Genomic DNA, 25,251 nt, shown 5'->3' with positions numbered 1-25,251 from the left:
AGAAGAACAAGACTAATGTGTCAAATGATTAAACTAATGGCAGATGTTGAAGCCAATGTAAATATTATAAAAACTGAAAGCAAAATGTAGCTTGGTAGACTCAAATATTCACCATGTAAACAATTAAACTGATGTGAGAGATCTCTGTTCTGGATTTCATATCTGAATTTGAGTGTATATTCATTATTATACTGGTCTCTTCTTGTAGATTACTGTATCTCATATTTACGCAGTATTTGTCTTTAAAATCATCAGCTCCAATATGGTGACTGGTATTGGTGTTGATAAAAACACACACAAGAAGACATAGTAATATAAGTTTACCAAGTGTTGATATTCACTTTTTGATGGTTCAAAAATAGATTTGTGTTTAGTCACAAAAGTTGACATGGAGGGATAACAGAGCAGAGGAGAGTTCATGTAGAAACTACCAATGTCATTTTCCAAGTTTCGGTCCCTTTGCCGTTGGGAGCACGTGCCCTGCAAAGCCTTTTGAATCTGAGGTGTGTGTGTGGTATGTGAGATGCCTGGCTCCGGTTCAGCAGTTAGATTACCATGCTGTGATTCATACACCGTCACAGAGCTACATGCTGGAGCCTGTCCGTGTTTCACGGATTTGTACAATGATGATCTAACTTGTATTTCACATGCATCATTAATATGAGCATGTATTTCTACAGCTTGTCGAGGTCAGGGGTTAGTTTTGGTTTTGTGTTGTACAAATCACCCTGCCGTAGTTTGGTTCTAGTGTTACTTGGAGCTTTGTGTGTATTCACGCCCTTGTAGAGATCATTCTAATGAGATTATGATGGTTTGATCATGTCTTATTTGCTCCATCAATACAAAGATCACAAAAGTAATAGAGACACAGTACCATTAAGGTGCTGAAAAGCTTCACTTGAACAGAGAAAGTCTTTTAGTTCGATATCGTCTGTCTATGATTGTGTTTGATTTGATAGGTTGTACCTTTATTGTTCTCTTTGTTGTTTATTGACAGTTGTAATGCCAGCTTTCTGATCCACTACTGCCACCAGCTGGACTGAAATGTGTAATAGCATGTTGGCAGAGGAAAAGCTGTTTTTGTTTTCCATCCAGGACAATCAAACAGAATTTCTTTCGTTTGATTATTTTCCAATAATCAACACCTGTATAATATATTCTTAGAGCTGTAATTGTTTTTATACTGTGTACAAATGTCTTCCTGGGGTGTGATTATCTCGTCTCTGCATTGATGCAGTTTGTTGTTATACTGCAGAGGACCTTGTGGCGCAACGGTAGCGCATCTGACTCCAGATCAGAAGGCTGCGTGTTCAAATCACGTCAAGGTCAAAGCTTTTCAGGTGTAGAGTATATTCAAGAACAGTCCCTACAGTGAATAGGAATGCAGAACACTCTGTCAATAGCAACAGCTCTAACACTTAGTCCCATAAATATGATAATAAGAACACCAGCTACATACTCACTACTCAATGCTGGAATATAGATAAATTAATAAGCTTAACCTGCATAACAACACAGTTGTGTACATGAAGTGCTTGTTTACCTTTACAGGATCAGATGGAGTTCACGTGACTCGAGGAAAGTGGAGTCAATCCTTCCCTGCATGTTTGTGTTAGATGGAAGCTGTCATGAGGATTATTGAATTACTACAACGTACTCATAATAACTGAAACATTTATCTTAGCCCAGCTGTATTAGATACATTTTAAACACTGTGGTGTGACTGTTCTTAGACACACTGCTGATACACTATTTTAATTTGAGACTATTGCCCTGTTCTTTATATTCAGCCTGCCACATCTTCAGCAGAACTGACTGAGCTCCATGCAAGTGACACAAGCTCATTCAAAAAGTTTCAGTCAGTGTAGAGTGTCCAGGAAGGAGGTGGAAACCTTCCTCTTGCCAGAAGCCTGTGAAATAACACTTGTGATAGCTCTGAAATTGCTGGAAATGGCTTTGATACAGGCATGTAATGCATACACCAGATGGCAATGTGACAATTAAAATGACTCCTGCTTAGAAGATGGCCTTAGGTAAGAAATTCACAATATGGTTGTGTTGAAATGAGTTTATTAAGGAATGGAATGGGTGTGATCTGGCAAATTACTTTCCACTTTAATGTTCATTGCGGGAAAATCGGGCCATTGCACTGGCAATTAAAATGATATACAAAACCTGGAAACTATTGTTGTTGTACAAGAGAGACTCACTGTCTGACGAAGAAGCAGAGTTCATTAACCAGCTCAGATATCGTTTTAGATTCAACAACCGTATAACACACTGTATCAAGACTGCATTGCACACACACTGAGCATGTCTTCTCTGGATGACATCAAAGCCTGTAGCTAAATAACTTTTCCAGGTCTGATGTGATGTTTTATGGTTGTGACTGCCTGTCCATTCACTGCTTAACTGTTTCCCTCTTCTCCTCAAACAGTATCAACCCTTCTCTTCTTCATTGAGCCTCATTGCTTAGTGTGCAAGTTGCCATTTCGATCTCGATTTTGTCTAAAGCAAGTAAGTGAAGATGGTTTCAGTTGCTCTGTCCCTTGATATTTAAAGTGTGGATCTCCCTCGTTAACAGAGGTGAGTCAGAGTAAGCCAGTCTCCTGAGCTTAATGAGTGCAGGGTGAATCCTCAGGGTTGATTTACGGAAGAAGCTCATTACAGCAGAAGTACCTGAATCAGCGGATCAGCGGTGTGTGGTGTGTTTTAAAGCAGGTGCATGCAGTCGTGGACCTGTAGGCATTGCAGTAACACCCATGAACCACAAGGAGGCAGTAAAGTCCAGGATATAGCAGACTACACTTAATGTGTGCATGCTGTCTGTTGCACAGAGCAGATGTCAGTCTGACTGAGTCTTTTTTGGTTTTTGGGAATATATACCAGCTCAGTCTGACACATCATTTATAAAGGGAAAAAACACATATAATGAGCACAAAGGAGCACACCTATTGAAAAGAAAATGGCTACTTAAAGCTCACTGAACTGTCCAGACCTGACTGCCTCCTCTGGCGGTGCTAATGTGGTCTGTTTTTAATGAGTACCTCATCAATGGCTCCTGTGCTCCTGTGGTTGAGCTCCTTGGAGAATTGGCATTTCCTTGGCCCCTGAAGTTGGCAATTGCCATGGCAACAGCGGTCGGGTGCCAAGTGGGCACCTGTGCTGGGTCGAGATCAAGCCGTGAGTGAAATTAGCCAAGGCTAAAGCAGGGTCCCAGCAGCTGCCCCCTGGTACCAGAACACTGCCGGGGGAAATCAAAGACTAATTACTCTGTTTGTCTGTGTGTGTGTGTGTGTGCGTGTGTGTTTGTGCGTGTGTGTGTGTGTGTGTGTGTGTATGTGTGTGTGCACATGTGTGTGTGTTTGTGAGTGAATGTAGCCTGTTTTGGCATAGATTGAAGACCATTGTGTCTGGTTGGCTGTCTCTCAACATCGTCTCTCAGACAGTGTGATGTATTCAGCACACACATTGTTGACTCTGTACACTCTATATTTGCTGTGCATCTCTTTAACTACTGGTATGATTAATCTGCTCGTTGTTGTGGTTCCTGAACGTTTTCATGGGTCCATGGAGCCCCATTTGATTTTTGCTGTATTGTATGAGTTCTCTATTCTGTAGGTGGAGAGGCAACAGTGGATTCCAATCAAACCACTCATATGAGACCAGTTTTAGAGCTAAGATGAACCACTATAACCACTAACCACCACTACAATTGAAAATTCATTGATTTGAAACACCAAGAAGACTAAAGAAATGATCTCTCTGTCCCCTGTAATTATGAAGAATGTAACCATTGAAAGTGTTCAGGAGTATAAGTATCTGGGCTCTATTATTGATAGCAAACTGTCATGGAATACTAACACCAACGCTAGATTTGCAAAGACTCAACCACATCTTTTATTTTAATGAAACTTAGAAGTTTTAATGTGGATAAAACTAAGCTGACACTGTTTTACAAGACCTTCATTTAGATTATATTGATCTTTTGTATTCAGTATCTGGGGAAGCACAGTCTTTGCAAAACAAGAACAAACTGAGCAGGGTTGTTAAACTTTGTAGCAAGATAACTGGGATAACAATATGCAATATTACTTAGATGCCAAACCAGTACACCATGAATTTAGCAGATCCACAGCATCTGTGGTCTGAATATGAGCTTTTACCTTCAGGGCGAGGGTATAACAAGCCCAGGATGTGGACTAGCAGCGGCATCACATCCTTTGTCCCCTGCAGCATTCAGCTGCTTAACAAGCTTTGATTACATGGTCTGAATTTGGCACTTTCTACAACTTGTACTTGATGTGACTGGTTGATTTCCCAACATTGTGCTTTTTATGATGTTTTTAAGATGCCTATGTTTAATTTAAGGCCTTTTTGATGTTCTTGTGTGCTCTTTGTGCAAAGCAGTTTCTCCTAGGTGCAATATAGGTGTCATTCATTCATTTGCTTGTTATATGTAAAGACTATAGTTGACAAACTTAGCTCAAGGTTGACTTCTTAAATTTACCTGTTGGAGCAAAACCAAATATAGTGTGATAAGTGCTTCATTCAATTCTCAGATTCATTGTGATTCATATGCTGCCCTCTGGTGGTCACTCTAACAAGCTCAGTGGAGGTCTAGCTACTTTACCTGGTCTTGATCTAATTTGACATATAATCAATAGGACCCTGACTGTGAGTTTAACTAACACAAGCATGTGCTTGCGTGCACCTTTAAATTAATTTCCTGTTCCCTCTGGTGTCATTTGAGTGCTGTACCTCTTGGCAACAATGTTTGTGAATTACTTGTATTTCTTAAAGTATGGCTGTTCACAGTTAACTGGACTGAAAAGTGCAGTTTTTGCAACTACTCCAACAAAATAGATGTTTTTGTTGGTAGTTAGATGTTCTTTAATGGGCCTAGATGATGGTTTCAGTTGCTAATTGAGTGTGATACAGCTGTCGACCTCTGGGAAGGAGACAGGAAGGAGACAAACATGTAAGAAGATACAGAGGGGATGAGACACTGTTCTGTTCTGGCTCATGCAGCACAGAAAAAGAAATGTTTAGACTGTCAGACGTCTTCAGACTTACACTCAGACTGAGGTAAACATATGGTTATGTACACACACACACACACACACACACACACACACACACACACACACACACACACACACACACACACACACACACACACACACACACACACACACACATACTTCTCCGGGCTAGAAAGTGTAAATGTCATTATTCAACGAGGCTATAAAAGAACACTCATACAGAATGAGACATCACACTCATACTATACGTTCACACACGTTCAGAAATAGTCTAACACTCTGACAGAGTCACACATACATGCACAGAACATCTTGACAGGCACACACCTTGCGGTAGTCAGCTGTAACTAGCCTGTAAGGACCAGAGTCAGCGCTGCGTCCTGAAAGACTCAGTGTGGTAGCAGAATTTATCCTCTGCTCAGAGGCTTGTGGGCGGCAGCAAGCACTTTTTCATTTCATTTTCCTCTGGGGCTTTGGATTTATTGTCTGTTGTTGCTTGTTTATTAGGTTCCTAGTTTTTGAACTGCACTTACTTTTGTCGAGCGCTGTTGTTCTTTTTCAGCAACTCCCTCTCCACTTACGCAGTTATAATCCCTCACAGTGGGGAGATGGCCAGTGTAACCACAGCGCTGTACACTGCTGTTTTCCATTGGAGCTTGCTCAAGAGAACCACATGCCTTTAACAGCTCAGTAGTATGTTGGGTAACCTACTTGTCGTGAAAAAGGAACTGTTTTATTGTAATTCATTACCTTGTTGAGTGAATCAAAAAGTGATTAAAGTCAGTAATTGTACTGTTTATACATGTTGCTCTGCTATTGTGCAGTTTGTAAGCAGTTTTTGTAGCATTTACAGGAAGGACTGGCCAAACTGAAGGAACCAAACCAAACCACATGGTGTCACTCACTTGGTACGATAATTGCAAACATGTTGTAAACATAGCATTTAACTTTTATTTTACCAGGTCAAATGCTTCAGATCGGAATATCTCTTCTCTGAGATAGTCAAATGTCATGATGGTCATGACAAAGTGATTTTGTGCAGCATATATGTTGAATGTGAGCGTTTGTGTTGTGATTAGCATGCTGTGTGTGTAGGAAAAACAATCTGAGGTAATGATTTGGAACAAAGGTCGCCCCATGTTCTTGAGCATCTAGAGGGCATGACAGCCTGCAGATCTCTGCTGGCATAGACATGCTGAGCCACCAGTATGGATAACATTCCTCCATTCTTGTTGTTAAAACCAATCACTTCAGTTGTATAGCATTTGCAGTATAACATACATACGCCTGTGCCTGCGGTAAGAATGCTATTACCCCATATTGCAAAGCAGCGGGAAACTCCTCCATCTTCTGCTGTGGTTTTTCAGTAAAATGGGTGAAATCAGGCCATGTCACCAAGCCTTTCTTTCAGCTTGGAGGCAACACAGCTAGTCACGTAGGTGTCTTTGATTTCTCCACCATGACAGCTCCCCTGCAGGAAGAGATTTTTGCCGACGCGCCAAATTGCTCCTGACATGGCGTCAACTCGCCTGAATACTGTCTGGAAATGCAGGGATGTTTAACCAGAGCGGTGGATAGGCTGTGCCAAAAGTAAAAAAAAAAAGAAAAAAAAAAAGTGGAAGGACCCACACAAACACGAACGTCTACACATTAACACATCTATGTGGAAAAATAATCATGTCCCTACACGAAGACATACTACAGTACAGACACACACTCGTATCCTTGTACTGTGCATGTGCGTGTGTCATGTAGGAGGATGTTTGTCCTGGTTGACAGCTGTCAGGGCTGCTTTAGTTCCAGTGTCTGGATACTTTGCCAAACGAGCCTATTATCTGCAGCGGTGGAGTCCTGTGGTGGGCCCGGCTTTGCCCTGGGGGGGGGGGCGATTTGGGTCAGCCGCCATGAGACAGGCCCTAAACTGAGGTGACAGATACAGACCCCCTACTGAGATCCTGCCGCCCTCCCAAAGACCCCCGGAGGGGTGTACCTAGGAGCACCAAGACAACAAAGGACTTCTTCTCCTCTATTATCCATATGAGGTAAATACTGCACCCACAAGGCCCAGCGGCATCAGACATGGATACAGGGGGAGAGACATTGCCCTGGTTTGAAACTGGATGAGACATACTTGCTATTTATCCTTATCGTCTCATTATGTCTGCAGTGAGTTTGGCTCGTTTCGGAGGAAGTCATTTTCTCCACATCTCTTGGCGAGGTCTTTTCGACCTCGCCTCACGGGGGCAACAGTGCATTCTTTACGTTGCGCAGAGTATGATTGCCTGCGAGGAAATTACTTATACAAAGTCACAGCCAATTCAACAGAAACTGCAATCTTAAACAGAAAACTTCAATCTACCATCAATTGGTTATTCTTTTGAATATAGACCTATTTTCCCTCACACCCTGCTGCCTCTCAGCTCCTTGTTAACCCAAGTCAGTGTCTCCTCTGCATGACAAGTATCCCTCCGTAGCTTTTGTCTCAAGAGTCTCTGGACCATGAGCTGCTGTTTTCAACACTTGACTACCTCTCTCAGAACCATATATAATTACCCTCGCAGATCCAAAGTCACTGCAAGGTTGTGTCTGAAAATTGGCTCTCAAATAGACTTTGGAAGGTGAAGCTGTGTTTTAGACTGGGTTAATTTATTACACAGGATATGATATACACCAGGCTAGTTGGGAGTTTGGTCTGTGTGTGGGTTTAAATATTGTAGTAATTAGTATAGCTGTGAGTAAAGCCACACTGCAGACACATGAACTGTTATCCTGACTGAACCACCAAAAATACACTGATAAAAGGAAAAACAGAGTAAGTAAAGTGCCGAATGAAAAAAGTAAACAATGAACACACAGAAGGCAATAAAGACAAATCAATCAAGAGAGAAGCAAAGCAAAATTGGACAAAGAAAGAGAAAATAAAGAAAGACAGATTAAAAAAAACAAAGAAAATGAAAGGAGGAAGCACTGTAGGAAGGAAAGAAGAAACCCAGATAAAGAGGAGAGCAGGCATTGCCATGAGCTAAGCAGAGTCTGGCGTTGGCGGCTGGCGCTGTACCGAGCTGAAGTTGACACTGGCACAGGGAGGGGGGTGGGGGGAGCGAGGCGGTGCCAAGGCCGGGGAGCTAAGCCTGGTTTGGAGAGCTTTAGACAGGCATATTGTAGGAGACAGAGAGCTGAATTCCCCCCTAACACCAGGGCTGTGCGCTCTCATTGCCTCCCTTCTCATGAGAAAAGGCTAAAGACCTCTTTAGATTATGTCCTGCTCGGCTGAAATGCTGAAGGCTTACAGGCATGCTGAAGTGCAATATGCTTTTATATCCTGCAACTGCTGATTGGTGTCATTTGTCACTCATTCGATACTGTAATTGCGTGTTTGCTTTTAATTTTCCTCTTTGGCATTACTTAAGATCTTTTCGCAAAATGTACACATTTTTACCCAGAGTTTTGCTCCTGGTCAGATGAAAAATAGTTCACATGAAACTAGTATAAAACTACTACTTTTGCAACTAATACTACTATATTTACTCATAGTGCTCCTCCTACTACAACTCCAACCACTGCTATTACTACTGCTAATACTTTTACTTCTACTTTTACTGCCAATACTACTTCTAACTAACTTGCTTTAAACCTCCAAACTTTTAATAAATAGTTTATAACACAGTCTAGTGTAGTTACAGCAGCTATGAGGACATTTTTAAATGATTATTAATGTATTTGCAAAAAACCCCTCCGGTGAAGCATTCATAGCTGCTGGTGCATAAACAGAAAATGAATGACAGTAGTGTAATCCTATAAAGTATGTCTTCAATGGAGAAGTTATAATTATTGTTCAATAACCTAAATAAGAGGCGTACTATGCAGGATTTGTCGGTTGGTGTTTGGAAACAAAAGTTGGCCCCTCCTCCGGTGGTCTTTTGAGCTACAGAGTGAGTGAAAAGAGGGAGCTGCACTAGCGAGAACAGAGCAGTGAATCAGATAACTGACTTTTTCACAGCAGTTACATTCAAAAGCACAAATAAAAACACCCACACCTCCACTCAACCCTGTAGGAAGGAGCCGTATTGCGGGGATTTTGTATGAATGCAGCCAAAGGTAATGCTTCATCCTGTCCACTGTGGCCTCTCTGCTCTGTGTTTGTGTGTGCGTGTGTGTTAAGCTTAGCCCTGCCCTCGGTCAAACACACACAGACAGAGAGCAGAGGAGAGAGATAGTGATATAACCTGGTTGCTACGAGTCCTAACCTTGCTGTACATACATACATCGCCACACAATTCTAGTGGGTCATAAGTGATGATTGAGGGGACTTATTTTTCTAGGATTTTATTCATTATTTTTTAGAGAAATCCTGCATAGTATACCTTTACCAAACACTTAAAATACCCTTATATCTGCTTTCAACCACATGAAAAGCTAGATAAGCTAAATATTGGAGCCTAAAGTAAAGTGTGGCATATATTTGATATACTGTAAATATATTTATTTAAACTGCACTTTGTCATATAAGAGGTCTACCATGATGATGTAGTATATTTGTTAGAGCAGATTATACATAACATTTTATTTACTCTACACCTTTATTGGTATAATCTTGAGCAACAATAGGCAGGATTTTTCTTTGTCTTTATACTCAAAACTCTCCCGCCTCCATCTTTCTATCCTCTGTCTCCCACTCAAGAATACTAAAAGCCATATGTATTCAGTATAGAGGGTATCTGAAGGTCAGTGGGCCAATTTGCGAGAAAGTGTCTCAGTGTGTCTCTGTGTTTTTATCCAGAAGGGATTTTTAGGTAAAATTGTCATAAGACCCCTCCGCCACTACGCCTTCCTTCTCTTTGTGCTCTGAAAAAAGCTCATTCATCACATGCGGTGAGTGTGTAGTATATGCGTGTGTACAGTATGTGTGTATAATATTACATGGAGAATCTTGAGAGTCCCTGCTTGAATGCCTTATGTCTCTTCTACAACAGATGTGCCACAGCCTAGGGCCCCTCAGTAGTAGCTCGTTATGTGAATGTTCGTGTGCTCGTGTGTGTGTGTGCGCGAAGACTGCATGCTATTCCCATTCGGAAGTCAGTGGGGAGTTTGCCTATAAAAGGCTCAAATAATAGGCACCCATTTTTCTCTGAAGACACTCATCCATCAGCGTACACACACACACATCTGATGGTTTGCGATATTATTGCTCTGCTGTGCCAGAAGCACTGTCCTGTATACACGCATTAGTGAAAATGTCTTTCTACAAAGAAATTAGAATCACATGTGACATGCTGTATTGTCTCCTGTCAGTACTCTCAGTTTAAAGGCCATTATACTGTAGATTGACTCACTGACACTGTGTGCGGCCTCACCTGCTGACCACAGGACACAAACAATGCTGCCCTGCGGACGACCATTACAAGACTGTGGGTTTTATTTTGTCTGGGTGCAATCTTTAATTTGACTATCCTATGTGCTCTGTATGTCTCCTGTAATAATGGCCAACAAGCACTTTTTACATGACATGATAGCTGAAACAAAGACATGGGTTACGGTAATTTTTAGTAAAACATAAAGCTCTGTCATATTATTTTAAATGTGTAAAATCCATAACTACTTAACTGAATCTTAATACTACTACTACTATAATAATAATGATAATAATAACACGCTTGACATGAATGGAAGAAAAATCCCCCTTTAATGAGACATCCTAGATTTCCCCATTTGAGCTACTGTGGTCAGAAAATAACCACAGGCAGATTTTGTCAGTCAGCAGAAAATAATGAACAGAAAAAATGAGATTTCAGAAAGAAACTAACTAAAAGATATTTTCATGTTACATCTTCCTTTGTTGCATTTGGTACATCCTGCCCAGGTTATTAGAGCTGCATGTGGGCAGTTTATTGACGTGGACTGGATGGAAACTGTGAAAATTGAAACAGCTGCTGCAATCTGGGGACAATATCATGATAAGTGTGGCTTTATAATTGGGTTTAGACCAGTCGTTCCCATCCTTTTTTGTCTGTGACCCTTTAAAACTTAAAATATGCATCTTCCACATCACACTTGTTACATCTATTCATTGTCCTATCTATAAAATGTCAGAAAATAGTGTGACCTCTTCAAATTTGTCTTCTTTTGTCCAAGATCTGAAAAAATTCAGTTTACAATCATATGATTATAAACCACATATAAAGGTGGACATAGCAAGGTGTGGTATCATTGGTTGGTTTGCATTGGAGCTAGTTTGAAGCCCAGAGTTGCAGCTTATTTTTCCTCTCCAGTTAACCATCTTGTGACCCCTCAGATTTGTCAAGCGAACCTTTGAAGGGATCTAGATCCTCAGGTTGGAAACAATTGGTTTAGGGGATGAATGTAGCTTAGCACATGCTCCTGAGCATATGAAAGCACAGGAATATGTTTCTATGTGTGTCTGCATCTGTAGTGTTACATGTCTGCTCTTTCATGTTTTCCTGCCACAATAAATGCACTATTACTCGCAACGCTCCTTTAAACTCCCAACACCACAACACCATCATATCTCTATCTACACCTCTTTGTTCTCTTCATTCTACTCTTTATGCTTACCTTGTGTTCAAGAAGCCTTAAACAGTCTATGAGATGAGAAACACAGCTACTTTCCTTTCCAACCCATATTGATCATCAGTCAGTGAACAAACTGCACATGGAGTCACCGACTGACTCTATTGATCACAACACACACACACACACACACACACACACACACACACACACACACACACACACACACACACACACACACACACACACACACACACACACATGCGCAGTCATTTACTTCATTTAACAGAAGTCATATTAAAGCGAATTCTTCTCCCCAACTACAGGCTGTAAGTGTGTGTAAAGTGACAGTTATATTACGTGTAAAGTGGTCCGATGGTAAGATACGCTGCCAAGGTAAGAAGTGAGCGAGTTCAAGACCCACATTAGGAAAATTAATTTGCTGCAAATCAAACAAATGAAAATTGGATGTGGTTTCTTCTCTTTCTTCTTCTCACTTACAATTAAACTATATCCACATGCAGACGCCATCAAAGTTGTTTTTGTTACCTAATCAGAGGCAGAGATTTATTTTTTCAATTAGCACTGTTGTTATTTTAACTTGAATGAAGAAATGATTCTTATTCAACCTTTTGCTTTTTGTGCAACAATTTCATTCACTGTTCTTTAACAAAGAGATCAGGTTTAGGCATGTGTCTGACCTTTGACCTCTCTTTGTTGGCGCCATCAGGAACAGAGAATTTTCCATTGAGGATAAATATATTATGCTTGTAAGTATTATATAAGCATTCCATGAAACTTTGCAAATGTTTGATAAACTACAGTACATAGCTTTAGGTAATCAATCACTTTTCTTCTTTATCATGAAGACCTCAAAGTTTCAAACCTACAAAAAGTGCGTGGGCTCAGCTGATATGAGCTGATACAAGATACGATAATCGCGGCATTATTTCTATTCATAAGCAAAATAATGAAAACTGTGGCTGCCAGCGATGACGGGACATTAATAATTCATGACCTGAAAAAAAAAAAAAACACTCGACAGATGTGCCACCTACTTGTTTTCAAATATGGCTCTCGAACAACAACTGTGGAACACTTCCCCATCACTGACAACGTAAAAAAAACCTATTTCTTTTTTCTGTGGGAGTGTGCAGATGGAACATATGTTTTTTTAGCACCAACACATCAACCTAAGTGAAAAGGAATGGGAGCAGAGAGAGAGAGAGAGAGAGAGAGAGAGTGTGTGTGTGTGTGTGTGTGTGTGTGTGTGTGTGTGTGTGTGTGTGTGTGTGTGTGTGTGTGTGTGTGTGTGTGTGTGTGTGTGTGTGTGTGTGTGTGTGTGTGTGTGTGTGCGTGCGTGCGTGCGTGCGCGCGCGCGCGCGCGCGCGCGTGTGTGTGTGTGTGTGTGTGTGTGTGTGTGAGAGATCAAGTTGTTTAGAGTTAGACATACAGAGTGGGTGAGAGCAGTGTTCATAGCATGTTACGTGTGAGTCTTTGTGTTTTTGTGACCCTGACAATCCAAATAACATGGTGACACACTGTAGGGTTTTTCAACACGCACACACACTAAAAAACAGGTTACTCTGCAACAACACATGCCAATATTTTATTCAACATGTTGCCTCCATGCTTGTAATGAAGAAGTGGAGGGTTGAATAAAAAGGACAGACTAGGCTTTTACACTTCTCCCAAGTCAAAAAAATACATTCTTTATTTTATGCTTTTATCTACCTGTCTCCTGTATTTTATGATGAATAAGTTATGTTTAAAAACCGGAATATTAAAAACATCTATATGTCATGACCCTCTTAGCTGCTTCACTTAGTCCAAACACACACACACACACACACACACACACTCACACACACACACACACACACACACACACACACACACACACACACACACACACACACACACACACACACACACACACACACACACACACACACACAATCCCCCAAACCCTGAGTGAAGCTTACATCTCCCTAGTGTGTCTGGATTTAGTCTGCATGTGCGCTCTCGCAGTGCCACGCTCCAATTAGCAGTCCTATTAGCACAGGTGTGGCACCTGAGACCAGACTTGCCGCGTCGGGACTTTTCCCAGCACCGCAACACGGCTTTAGAAGAATCAGCCCCGACTCTCGTTTGACACAGAAATCGCTGTAACATTTTGCTCTGACCTGATTGCTTACACACTAAAATTACAAGCACCACACAGTTAGTGAAACCTGACACTCAAAGAGCAAAACCTCAGCCCAGATGTGCACAACTAGAAGCACATTCTCAGCCTCATAAAAACAACACTACACACACACACTTCTCTACATGATGTCACTTCTTTGCCATTTCAAAGTGCCACACCTATGAACCAATTAATCAAACACAGCTGTCACGTCTACTAAGGTGCTTCATTGTAAACTACCCAATGAGGTGTGTGCACAGGTGAGCGCACCAAAACTGGAAGCCAACAAAAATGGAAGGCAATGTTGCAATAAGAGGGAGAGGAAAAGGTAGATCTGGAGGAGGATGTAGATGAAGAAGACAATGACCACATTTATTAGATGAGATTGAAGCATTAATTAACCATGTTGTAAACAATGGGTAGGCGTTGAGAGAGGCTGGACAGAGAGTTCAGCCCAACTTCAGCAGATATACTGTTGCAATAGTAATTGGGACATTTCGACAAGAGCACAGGCGAAAAACCGCTTTTCTTTGCTGTCTACTGTAAAATTAATACAATGTAGCCTACTATACAGTATGCACTACATCCATGTTTAAACATTGCCTTATACACACTGTCCCATGACATTTTACATGTATATAAATTGGTCTACATAAGATTGAAGGTGGAGGAAGTTAAGGAGGAAGGGGCCCCATATTCTCAGAGGAACAAGACAGCTATCACGAACGTTTTGGACAATAATGTGATACACCTCAGAGAAATCCAAACATCCTCAATGGCCACACAGTTCTTAATAATGTCCATCAGGTCTCTATATCAACACTGAGGCAAATCCTTTAAACACATCACATACAGATGGAACAACTCTACTGAGTGCCATTCACAAGAAACTCTGAGAGTAGGAGACGTGTGGTATGAAGATGTGGAAGTAAGTTATGTATTTTTGCAAATGGATGCTGATGCAATCTCACATGAATGGTCCTTCATCGATGAGGCATGTTAATAGTTTTAGATTTAGCACAACAGAGTCAGATGGTATGAATCATGTGTGTGCCATACGGCGACAAAGTCAGATTTTTTTAACAAATTATTGTACAGTTTAGAATGAAGTGTTTCATTTTACAAAAGATTCGAGGTTGCCTCGCTACTTGTCTGTGCGGTTATATGAATTACGTGCAATGTTTTGACAAAATGAGCCCTGTCCTCAAAATTGCGCTAAAGCAATCATAAAAAAAAAAAAAAAAAAGCTGTAATATTTTGTCATGTGGCTGTGAAAATGAGTTTTGCTGCTGGGAGTAACATTTCAGCCACACATTACTTGGGAGGCAGAAATAAATTGTATTTATCTTGGCAGTAGTGTTTCATATAAGGAGAGAGGGCCATAAAGCAAAGACACATTTTCCCTACAAAGAGCAATAAAGTACAATACTCTCCTCCAGCACTGTGGAAGCTAAATCTGAGTTAAACATGCTTCAGACAAAGCAGAGAGGATGATAGCAATCCAAAGACATGCATCTATATTTAGTCTTACTCTGATACTATGCAACATGCAGAAGTGTACTGTGATGCTCTTTTTAATCACCTATCATTTTCTTGTTGCTATGGATATTTTTTAGTACATTTACATGAAATAATTGAGAGTGTATTTATAAAAGAAACAGGTGGTGTTTCCTTAATCTGATGCAGGAAATCCACTCATTCCATTCTGTATATCTACTGTTTTTTTCATCTCGTCACCTTTCACCCTCATCACTCTATCGCAGTCCACCAGCTGGGACCTGCTTTCTAATTGTGACGTTGATGGCCTCCCATAACTTGGTCGAGTTCCCTTTCTATCTCCAATCATGTCTCATATTTGTGTCTCCGAATATTCTGTGACTTCTTCTGCACTTTGTTTACTCGTCTCACTCCCCCTTGCCCCCCTCCCCCAATCCCTCTCCCCGTGGTTTTTGCAGTTTGCTCGGCTCCAGAAACGCCGCCGTGTTTTTCTTTCCCCAGATCAAACAGCTCACCTGCGCCGCTCGATTTCTACACTCCACTTTTATGTCATGTCATTATTATGTCTGCGAGAGAGAGATAGAGAGAGATAGTGAAAGGAAAAGCGAGAGGTATTTGATTGGAGTGTATGGAGCTGGAGGTTGATATGAATTTCAAAGAGTTTTATTCCCGCGATCAAGTGATGCTGCCTGTGGCGCTCAACACACACACACTGACAGGTGGTCTCCTCTGGTGTGTGTGTGTGTGTGTGTGTTTGTTTGTGAGTGTTTTTCTATCTCTGTGTGTGACTGCCTATCTATTGCTATAGATTTGGGTGTGCCCAAGTGTTAAGTTGCACGTTTCTTTGTGTGCACATGAACACATGTACTGTATGCTACATAGTGTGTATCTGCAGATTAACCCCCACCGTATCAGAATGTGGCAGCATGCCTCTGTTATTTAACACGTGTGACGTCTCATCCATTTAAAAGAGGCTGGTCTCAGTGGGGGGGCGGAGGGGGGATGTTGTGTTTATGCCGAGTGGAACAACACACTCACCGCCTGTATTTCACGGTTGGCTTGGTGGAGGGAGACAGTCAAGATGAAATATTGAAATGTGCCACCTATGTTTTCCCCGGCTGGTTTGTATAAGAATGTTGTGTTGTCGAGCTGAAGCGTCGCTGTATTAAATCATAGTGTAGAGGACTTTATAAGCAGGGCTTCACTATCTTCATAATCATCTCAAACAGTTTTATTGTGACCTATAGAATCTCTAGACACAATGGATAGGAGATGATATGATATACAACATGAATTATTGACACTGCAATTTAATATAGTGTAACATAATGGAAGTTAGCATGGCCTGGAGTCATGGAAAATAGCATAATGTATTCTCTGAGGATTCAGTTGCAGGCACTTGATATAACAACACTCAACACTGAACATCTCCTAACAGTGCTTTATGTTTTTTATACATATAGTGCAGATCTGACATGTTTAGTAGATTCACTGATAAGTCAATAAACAGAACAATTCAATCAATCAGACTTTATTTGTATGTCACTTTTCATACATAGTAATGTAACAGGAAGTGCTTGACATAGTAAAAAACAACACCACCCCGATCCAAGCACATACAATAAAAGACTGTTATAAATAATGACTCAATAAAAATAGGAACTGAAGAAACACCAGAGGATAAAATTTAAAAATTCTGAATACCCAAATAAACTTAAATAAAAAGTAAGTAAAAATAGTAAAGATTACAATATAAAAAATATATAATAAAATAAAGTGGACAAAACATGATATTTGAAATGCTCTTAGAAATCATAATATTCAACAAAATTATCATCAATTATAATAAAAAATATTTTCTGACACAAAAAAAAGACTATACACCATGTCCAACAAATGTTTGCTGAACTCTTTGTAAACATGTCTGAAGTAAAAAATGTTTACACTGTTAATAAAGGTATGGATTCATTTTTCAAACAACAAACAAATCATTTCAGTTATCATGTGTCCATTACAAGTAACAATAACAGTCAGAAAACACAGAGTTTACAATGACAATCAGTGAAAAAAAACAATCAAATCTGCATGCCAGAGAATCTATAACCATAAAATATTTACTTTTACTGCGAAAAGTACTTAAAAGATTGATTAGTTATCAAAATTAGCATTGTTTTTTGTCCATTGATCAATCAGCTATTCAATACTGCATCTCAGCAGTAGGGTTAACATAACAATGACATGACACAGCATGACATGACCAAACAGAAGGGAAAATACATCACAAGTAAGCAGATATGATAAATATATATCATTTCTCTCTCTTAAAGGACCAGTGTGCAAGATTTAGGGGACTCTATTGGCAGAAATCTAATATAATATTCATAAATATGTTTAATTAGTGTATAATTACCCGAAAATAAGAACTGTTGTGTTTTTATAATTTTAAAATGATTCTTTTATATCTACATAGCGAGCAGGTTCTCTGCCATGGACCCGCCATGTTGCACCGCCATGTTCTTGCAGTAGTAGAAATGACCAAACCAAACCAAACACCGGCCCTAGAGAGGGCCTTTTGCCTTTAACACAATTAAAGGCAAAAGGCCCTCTCTAGGGCTCTCTCTCACTGCCTCTGTAGGTTCTGTAGGGTGTAGGGTGAGGAGTATTCAGTTGCTAAGTACCACTTAATTTGACACACTGGTCCTTTAAGTATACTTGAATGTATATCATCATCATCATGCAAGTGAAAAGCAGACAATTAACTGAGAAAATGTTTATGCCATTGTCTTTCCATTAAACAAACTCTATAGGAGCACATAACACTGAACCCTGGTGGGTTCTTGATCTATACCACACATCTCCTCATTCCACAGTGACTCACTCAGCTGTGACAGGAACATGTCAATGACAGCATACATCAGAAGAAGTATAATCATCTCTCCAGGGTGTCAGAATGATTCAGAGGCTGAAATGGGAGCTTGTGGTGCACTGTTGACTTACGGCTTCCCCTCAATGTTGCACTTCCCTCCAGCTGCAGCAGGGGGCACTGTGTCGTCACTGTTGGAGCCCGTACAGCCAGAGTGGTGAACAGGGTCAAATTTCTCTGTAAGCAGGAAACCTTGTACTACATACTGCCAAGTCACTCACTAAATTAACTTTAAAAAAAGCTTTTCACATTTAAAGGAAATCTTGTAATTATGTAATGGCTTGTATCTTTTCAGCAGGGGTCATCTATAGATCACATGTAGATAACTGTTTGCTATAACAATTCCAAGCATTTAGCTGATGCTGTTATCCTGAAAGTGAGGTAAAAACACGTTTTTACTCAAGGACAAGTCAGGGATTAAAACTTCTCCACATATCAGGAATATAACATTACCCTAGTGTTGAATCATGCCTGTGCTTTTAGAGGTTTGTTGAAGACACAGTGTATTCAGCAGCTACCTCGTGAGAACTTGATGCTCTCTAGATGTTCATAGATTCTTTTAGAAACTGAGTTTAGAGACTTCTCATCACAGCAGGAGTAACTCCAAACTCCTCTCATCTATTTTCCTCACCAGACCGACTCCTGCGTCACAAAAGATATGCAAGCAACCAAATTCGCAAAGTTAAAAACGACACAGCTGTAAATCTGCAAACTTTGTTGGGTATGTGGAAAGCTGAAAATGTACTCGGAGAGTCGATAAAATGCTGAAGTTCTTAGACGTCCTTTCATCACAAATAGCATAACAGGCATGAAGCAGAAAGCAGCTCTCCTGTCGTCACCTTGATGTGGAAAGAGTGGAGGCAGAGAGGAAGAATGCACCATTTATTATCCACTGTCCTCCTCTTCCTCAGCTAGTTGCCTTACATCATGCGTGAAATGGCTCCAAATGGATTCTCTTTGTCTATTGGCAGTGCTGCTGTTATGCTTTACATTACGCCTCCTGGCCTCTGTGGTGTGTATACAGGCTGTATGCGATTCAACCTCTCTGTAAAATGTCTAACAGCAGGGGGGTCCCCATACACACTCACAGACTGTTTATCTGCCTTTGTGTGTGTGTTTCTCTGCCAGGAATTGCATATATATGAGTGTAGAGTATAGTATATAGTTCTGTGGTCCGTGCATGTGTGGGACTGCATTTGAGAAATTGCAGTGTCACATTTGGGAGTCCCTCTGTTTCACCGTTTCTCCCTGACTGATCAAAAAGGCCTCAGCGGACCAGCGGATCCTGTTCATAGACTTTCAGAAGACATGGATGGGAGCACAAATCACTTTTTATCAGTCACACAGATGGCGTACACATTAGTCCTTCAACTCACCACTTGTACTGTAAGACCGTCTTTCCTCCTCCCTCTGCAAAGGAAATCTCCACTCAGTGTACTTTAGAAAACTTCCCCCAACAACTACAGTACTTTAAAGCCCTAAGCCTCCTGCCTCTCCACTCCCACCGTACACATCTTTGAAGCATCGCTCATCGGCAGATACTACACAGCTCAGAGAGCTTACGCACCGAAAGCCTAATGGCCCAGTGCTGGTTAACTTTCAGGCTTATACCCCTGTTGATAAACTCAAGCAGACATCACCAGTGTCTCTCATCCCAGCTAAAACCTGCATTGTGCCGGCGAGGTTTACAGATGAGGATAGCGAGGATTGTCAATAGATCAGAGGGAGAGGAAGCTGGAAGAGGAACCTGTTAACAGTGCGAGAAAAACTCTGGAATAATAAAGTTTAAAGTAGAGGAGAGACACGTGTGCTCACACTCTTTCAAGCAGACTTAAAAACTCCTAACTGCAGGATTTACTATGTATACCACCTACACTGTGTCAGTCAGGGTTATGTGCAGTCACGTAACCCCGGCTGACACTAAGTTGCGCTGTACCTTACCATCAGTCACACACCCCTGCCTGAGACTGAGTGGCATTAAGACCTTGAACATTCGGAGTACATCTTCTTCCTGACATGAGAGCAAGACTTTTTAAATCTGTCCTGATTAACGAGAGTCACATAAATCCAACCAGACACACATGACATAGAAAAAATCCAGCTCCGTGATCTGCAGTCCTACTACAGAGACATCCACTTTACGCTGATATACGTGTGAAAGCTGTGAAACCGTAATGTTGACATTGCACTTAAGCTATATTGGCAGTGGGGGCATGTTCCATGACTTACCTGGGACTGTTAAAACCAATGGGCCTTGAGATGATGCCGGTGATGTAATGACCTCAGTAAGCAATGTGTTAACCTTTTGCCTCCATATGACGCCATACCTGAGTGCGTAGTGGCTCTTTGGGTAATGGATGGCTTCTAGTCAGTTCTATGTCTTGCTGTATGTGTTGTATCTCAGGCCACTCATTTAGGATACCTGTCAAATGTGAACAAAACTCAGTGGGGATCATATCTCTTGACACACTGTGAAATGTACGTGAAATTTATATTTTGATGTACTTTTGCCCCTGCATCCAGTGAATCCTCTCCGCACTCGCCGCTGTTTTATAGCCAACCCCCATGTAAGTCGGTTTGACAGGCAGGGCTATTCACCGATCCACCTGCCATCATGTTTTACAGCAGCTGATTTCACCGACTCCGCCATCCAGACGGCCCTCAATTCTCCACATGACACAGTTAGTTGTCCAAGGGGGAAAAAAAGAAAAGAAGAAACATCGCTGTTCTTTTTTCCCCTCGCCACCCAACGACAGCGGCTGGGACCATAATCGACTTGAGGAGAAGCAGTAGTTTTCTGCCCCGGGGGCAGTCGGGTTTTATTGCCCTCCACAAGAATAGCTTATTGGAGGGCCTCTTTTGTGCGAGGGTGAATTTTACGGCTGATTGCGTGTATTGGAGTAGTCGTAAAACTAAGTAGAGAAGACCCGTCTTTATGGTATCAGCGGTGGCCGTGCTTACAACCTGTTTTTCTTCAGAAATAGTGAAATAAAGGGTGAGTGTGGGTGTGGGGGGAATAGTGTCAAAACAGTCTTTGACTGTCTGAATCATTGTGTGAAATAACAGCTCAGGTTCACTCTTCAATCTCTGTCCATCCTCAGTGGTGTAGGTGTAGGTTTGCTTCAGTCTCATTCCAAAGTGGTTCTTTCTCTTTAAAGTTTGGAGGTCATTTTTGCCTTTTCGACAGATGATAGTAGAGAGGAAGTGACGTTGTAGGTCTGTGGCCTGCACTACAACCATTAGGCTGTTAAGGCACCCAGGGCAGTTTGAATTGTTTGTTAATTGACTGTCCACCATAAATACAATGTCTGCTGTCTCTCATTTGTAAGAACCCACATGAGACAGCTAATTGACATTTTATATTGAGTCAATAAAACAAATTGTTGCTACATTAAAAGCACTTTGTGGAGTTTTTGACCACTAGTGGTGCTATGGAGCAACAATTTGAGGAACCTGGTCCCGTTTTTTTTTGCATCGCAAACAAACATGAGTGATTCACCTTCCTGCTGATGATGCACATGTGTTAGGTGGGTAAATCAAAGTGTTCAGGACATATTCTTACAAACATATCATCAGTTACTAGCTATGCCTGCATGTCAAATTGCCCAAAGTGGCAAATGAAACTGGGATTTAACTCAAAGATTTGTCATGTCTCAGAGCTGCCAAGTCTCATGCTTTGACTGTGAGACTCACAATTTACACAGATCTCATGATCTCACGGCACAAATGCCTTTTCTCATGCTAACTTTTTGTCTTTGATTCCTCCGATGTAATTTGTGATTTATGATTGAAGGAACAGCATGTTTTCTTTTTTTCTGTTTTAAAGTTCAGACAAGCTGAGGCACAGAGTGTAACAAATTTAAGGCAGCACATTTCACAGATTGTCCCTGAATGCACCAATCATCACCTGCAACAACAAATCATTGCACAGCACGTTTGGGTGGAGCGGACCATTTGTTTAGTTATTACTTCTAGATATCTACTTCTTGGAAAGACCTGAGAGACTAAAGTAGGGAGTGTTAGATGATGGGAGCATAGATCTTTTTTAACCTATGTTTTGAAGAAAAATATAGGATTCAAACTCACATGGCAGCCCTGCCTGTCTACTGGAGATATAACGCCCAGAGGTTTCACCTTATTCCACTGATCTACACATGGTTGTGTTAAGAGGCCAATGAATGCAGAAATGCAACTCAAAAATATTCAATGACTTCGCCTTACAAGCGTTTTATATGAAGAAACTGCACGCAACATGTTTGTTAAGCATCAAGGACACTCATACAATGTGTTTTTGGGATAAACACTGAGTATAGCTGTGTTTGTTTACAAGAAAACTCTACAGGGTACACACTGACTCACACTGGCCTCATACTGAAATGTGCAAAAAAAGAAAGCTGCTGTTCAGCTACAGTGGATCACACCTGTTGGTGTTCTGACTGGCTGTAGTAGGTTGTTTACCTGTTAGAAACGTGTGGTGCAATAGTACCATGTCTGACTCTAGATCAGAAGGTTGTGAGTTCAAGTCACATTCTGGTCGAAGCTTTTCAATGTTGTATTAAATCCAGTTTCTCTGTATACTGCTGGCAGTTTTTACTTCTTTGCAAAACAGTAGGCATAATCTCTCACGGCATACACATGAAGAGAAATGTGAGAGATTGTTATGTAAGAAGAAGAAAAAACACATACAACTGCTCTTCAGAGTGAAAAAACAGCCTATAATTGGCAATACTGTCTGCAATTAAAATAAAACATTCAATGCAGATTGCCTCTGCTTCAGTATCAATGGTGTAAATTATGCGAAGCAAGTGAAAATGTCCTGTGGGTAACTTACAGGTCAAAATCCTCCCTCATTTATACATTCATACACTCTTTTTAATTTTTTTTTTTTATCTCCACACCCACACTCGAGCCTTCGGTACAAAGCGTCTTTTTCATCTCCCCCTAAAAAAACCTGTTGTTCTTTGTCTCGGTGTGCATCTCTCAGGCAGATTACAATGCAGCAGCGCGGCGTAGATGTGTAAGAGGTTGTTGATGAGGTTACGGTCAGTGTATTAGCACGGAGCTGAACGGGGAATACTCCACACCTCATCTCTCTGCCCACACAGCCACTGATAGGAGGCTCATTATGCATCAAATGGCCGTAAATGGCCCTCAGACTGGCTGTCTTATCTGGGCGAGCAGCTCCCCTCAGGGTCTGTGTAATCTGAGTGTGTGTGTATGTCTGTGTGTGTGTTTTACAGTAGTGAGTGTGTGGCTGTCTGAATGTATTCACTGTATACAACTCATACTTTCCATACTTTGATTTTCTTTATGTGTGCACGTTCCTCTACATCATACCTGTGCACCAGTGTTTGTTTTTTTGTTTTTTTGTGTGCATAAGTCCATGTTTTTTTATGAATTCATGCATGTTCCCGCACACACTTGTTTACCAGACTACTTATGAGCTCGACGCCACGCATATCAACCACTCTTCTACATTAGCTCATGCTACTGATAGAGAGCCACGATAACACACACACTATCACATCAAACAAGCCATAGAAAGGGGGTGGTGGTGGTGGGCTTGGAGGGAGAACTCCATCCCTCCTTCCACTATGCTCTCTCTCTTTCATCCTCCTTTCCCTCCATCCCCATGTTAAACCAATTAACAGTAATTACCGGGCCACCCCAGGCGCAGCTTCTTTCTGCTGGCTCCGCTGTTTTGTCCTCATCACCACGCCGACATGAAGGGAGGCTCTGAGACGTATCGGGAAGCAGGTCATTACTGTTTATTAGCTAAGGGAGGCTGATTTCCCCTGATGGGCCCCTTGCAGGAGAACAGTAAAAGTTTGGGGCTGGTTCGGTTCGGGCAGCTGAATTTACTCATCCGTTCGTCTCCGTTTGATAGTTGGTTTTTATGATATTGTTACATAAGTGCAAGCGAGTGAGGGTTTTCACAAGCTGTGGGTGATGCAGCTTTATTTGTTGGGTTACATTTACAGGGATGTTTAGATGAGGTTATGACTGTTGGTGTGGTTGAGGACAACTCTATGGAATGTTTGTCATTTGAATTAAGTCACAGAATACTACTAAAGCTTTCTCACATTTATTTTTTGCCTGTATACATTGTTTCAGACATTAAATTTACAGGCTGTAGTGAAATGAATGATTGAATATGATAAGTACATTCATGAGGTAACAATCCATCTCTTCCTGTCAGTTTTAAAGTGATTGACAGTAAGCAGACTCAAATGTAAAAATATGAAATGACTCAACTCAGCACGCCTAGATAACGATAAAACAGGCCCCAAAACACAGGCGTGATTGTCGTCGTGATGGACCGCCTCACGCCGTGGAAACTGTTTTTCATACAGCACGGTAGGAATGAATGGCAGCTAATGGTTTCCTCAGAAGGGCGGAAAACAAGCCCCCGATATCTCCATCAGGCGCTGAAACAGTGCAGACACGAGCCGTCAGACGTCTGCCTCTCGTTGTTTAGACTGTTCCGGGCAAAACTAGATTGTTGCACTCGTCTGTGTTTATCAGTGTTCTCGCAAACACACAGCACTCAGAAAGCATACGGTTATATATCTGGCGTCTCCAGAGCCACAGAGATGTTCTGTGGGGAAAAAAAAGGGCTGGCCTCAAGTGCTTCTTATAAACTACCACTTGTTCTGGGGTTTAGATGTCTCTGCATGAAGATAATAACAATACTCTTGTATACAGAAGCACAGGAAATTAGCCATAAACATACATAAAGGTGATCTCTAAATCTTACATCCTCTGCAGCTCAGTTTCTATGATAAAATCTTGACTTTTCCCATATTTCATATTTTGTTAGGGCATTCATCAACTAATAGTTTTCTTTACAACATAACTTGATTACGCTGTTAAAAGGTGAGACTTGCAATAAGAGAATAAACCTGTCCCTGAATGTTAAATGTCTATTTTAGTCACTGGACGAGATGGTAACAATGTTTTTTGAGCACAATACATTTTGATATCATCTCCTACTCGATGCCACATTGTCTTAACACAGTCATCATGAGGCCCAAATGATTTCTCGCGTGCCATTCGCGTCTCAAAATGAA

At 41.1% G+C, this 25,251-nt stretch overlaps 1 protein-coding gene and 1 non-coding gene across 3 annotated transcripts in view; both read left to right on the top strand.

Moving 5' to 3' along the window:
- The window catches only part of LOC134002407 (partitioning defective 3 homolog), a 348,507-nt gene that overhangs the window by 43,516 nt on the left and 279,740 nt on the right, over positions 1 to 25,251 (top strand). The gene's annotated exons all lie outside the window — the stretch shown is intronic.
- trnaw-cca (transfer RNA tryptophan (anticodon CCA)) lies at positions 1,258 to 1,329 on the top strand. Its single transcript has one exon. It is a non-coding gene; the product is annotated as a tRNA-Trp (tRNA).

The sequence above is a fragment of the Scomber scombrus genome, chromosome 20, assembly GCF_963691925.1.
Source record: "Scomber scombrus chromosome 20, fScoSco1.1, whole genome shotgun sequence".
Taxonomy (NCBI): Eukaryota; Metazoa; Chordata; class Actinopteri; order Scombriformes; family Scombridae; genus Scomber; species Scomber scombrus.
Note: the sequence above shows the minus strand (reverse complement) of the source record. Positions and strands in the feature narration are given on the sequence as shown.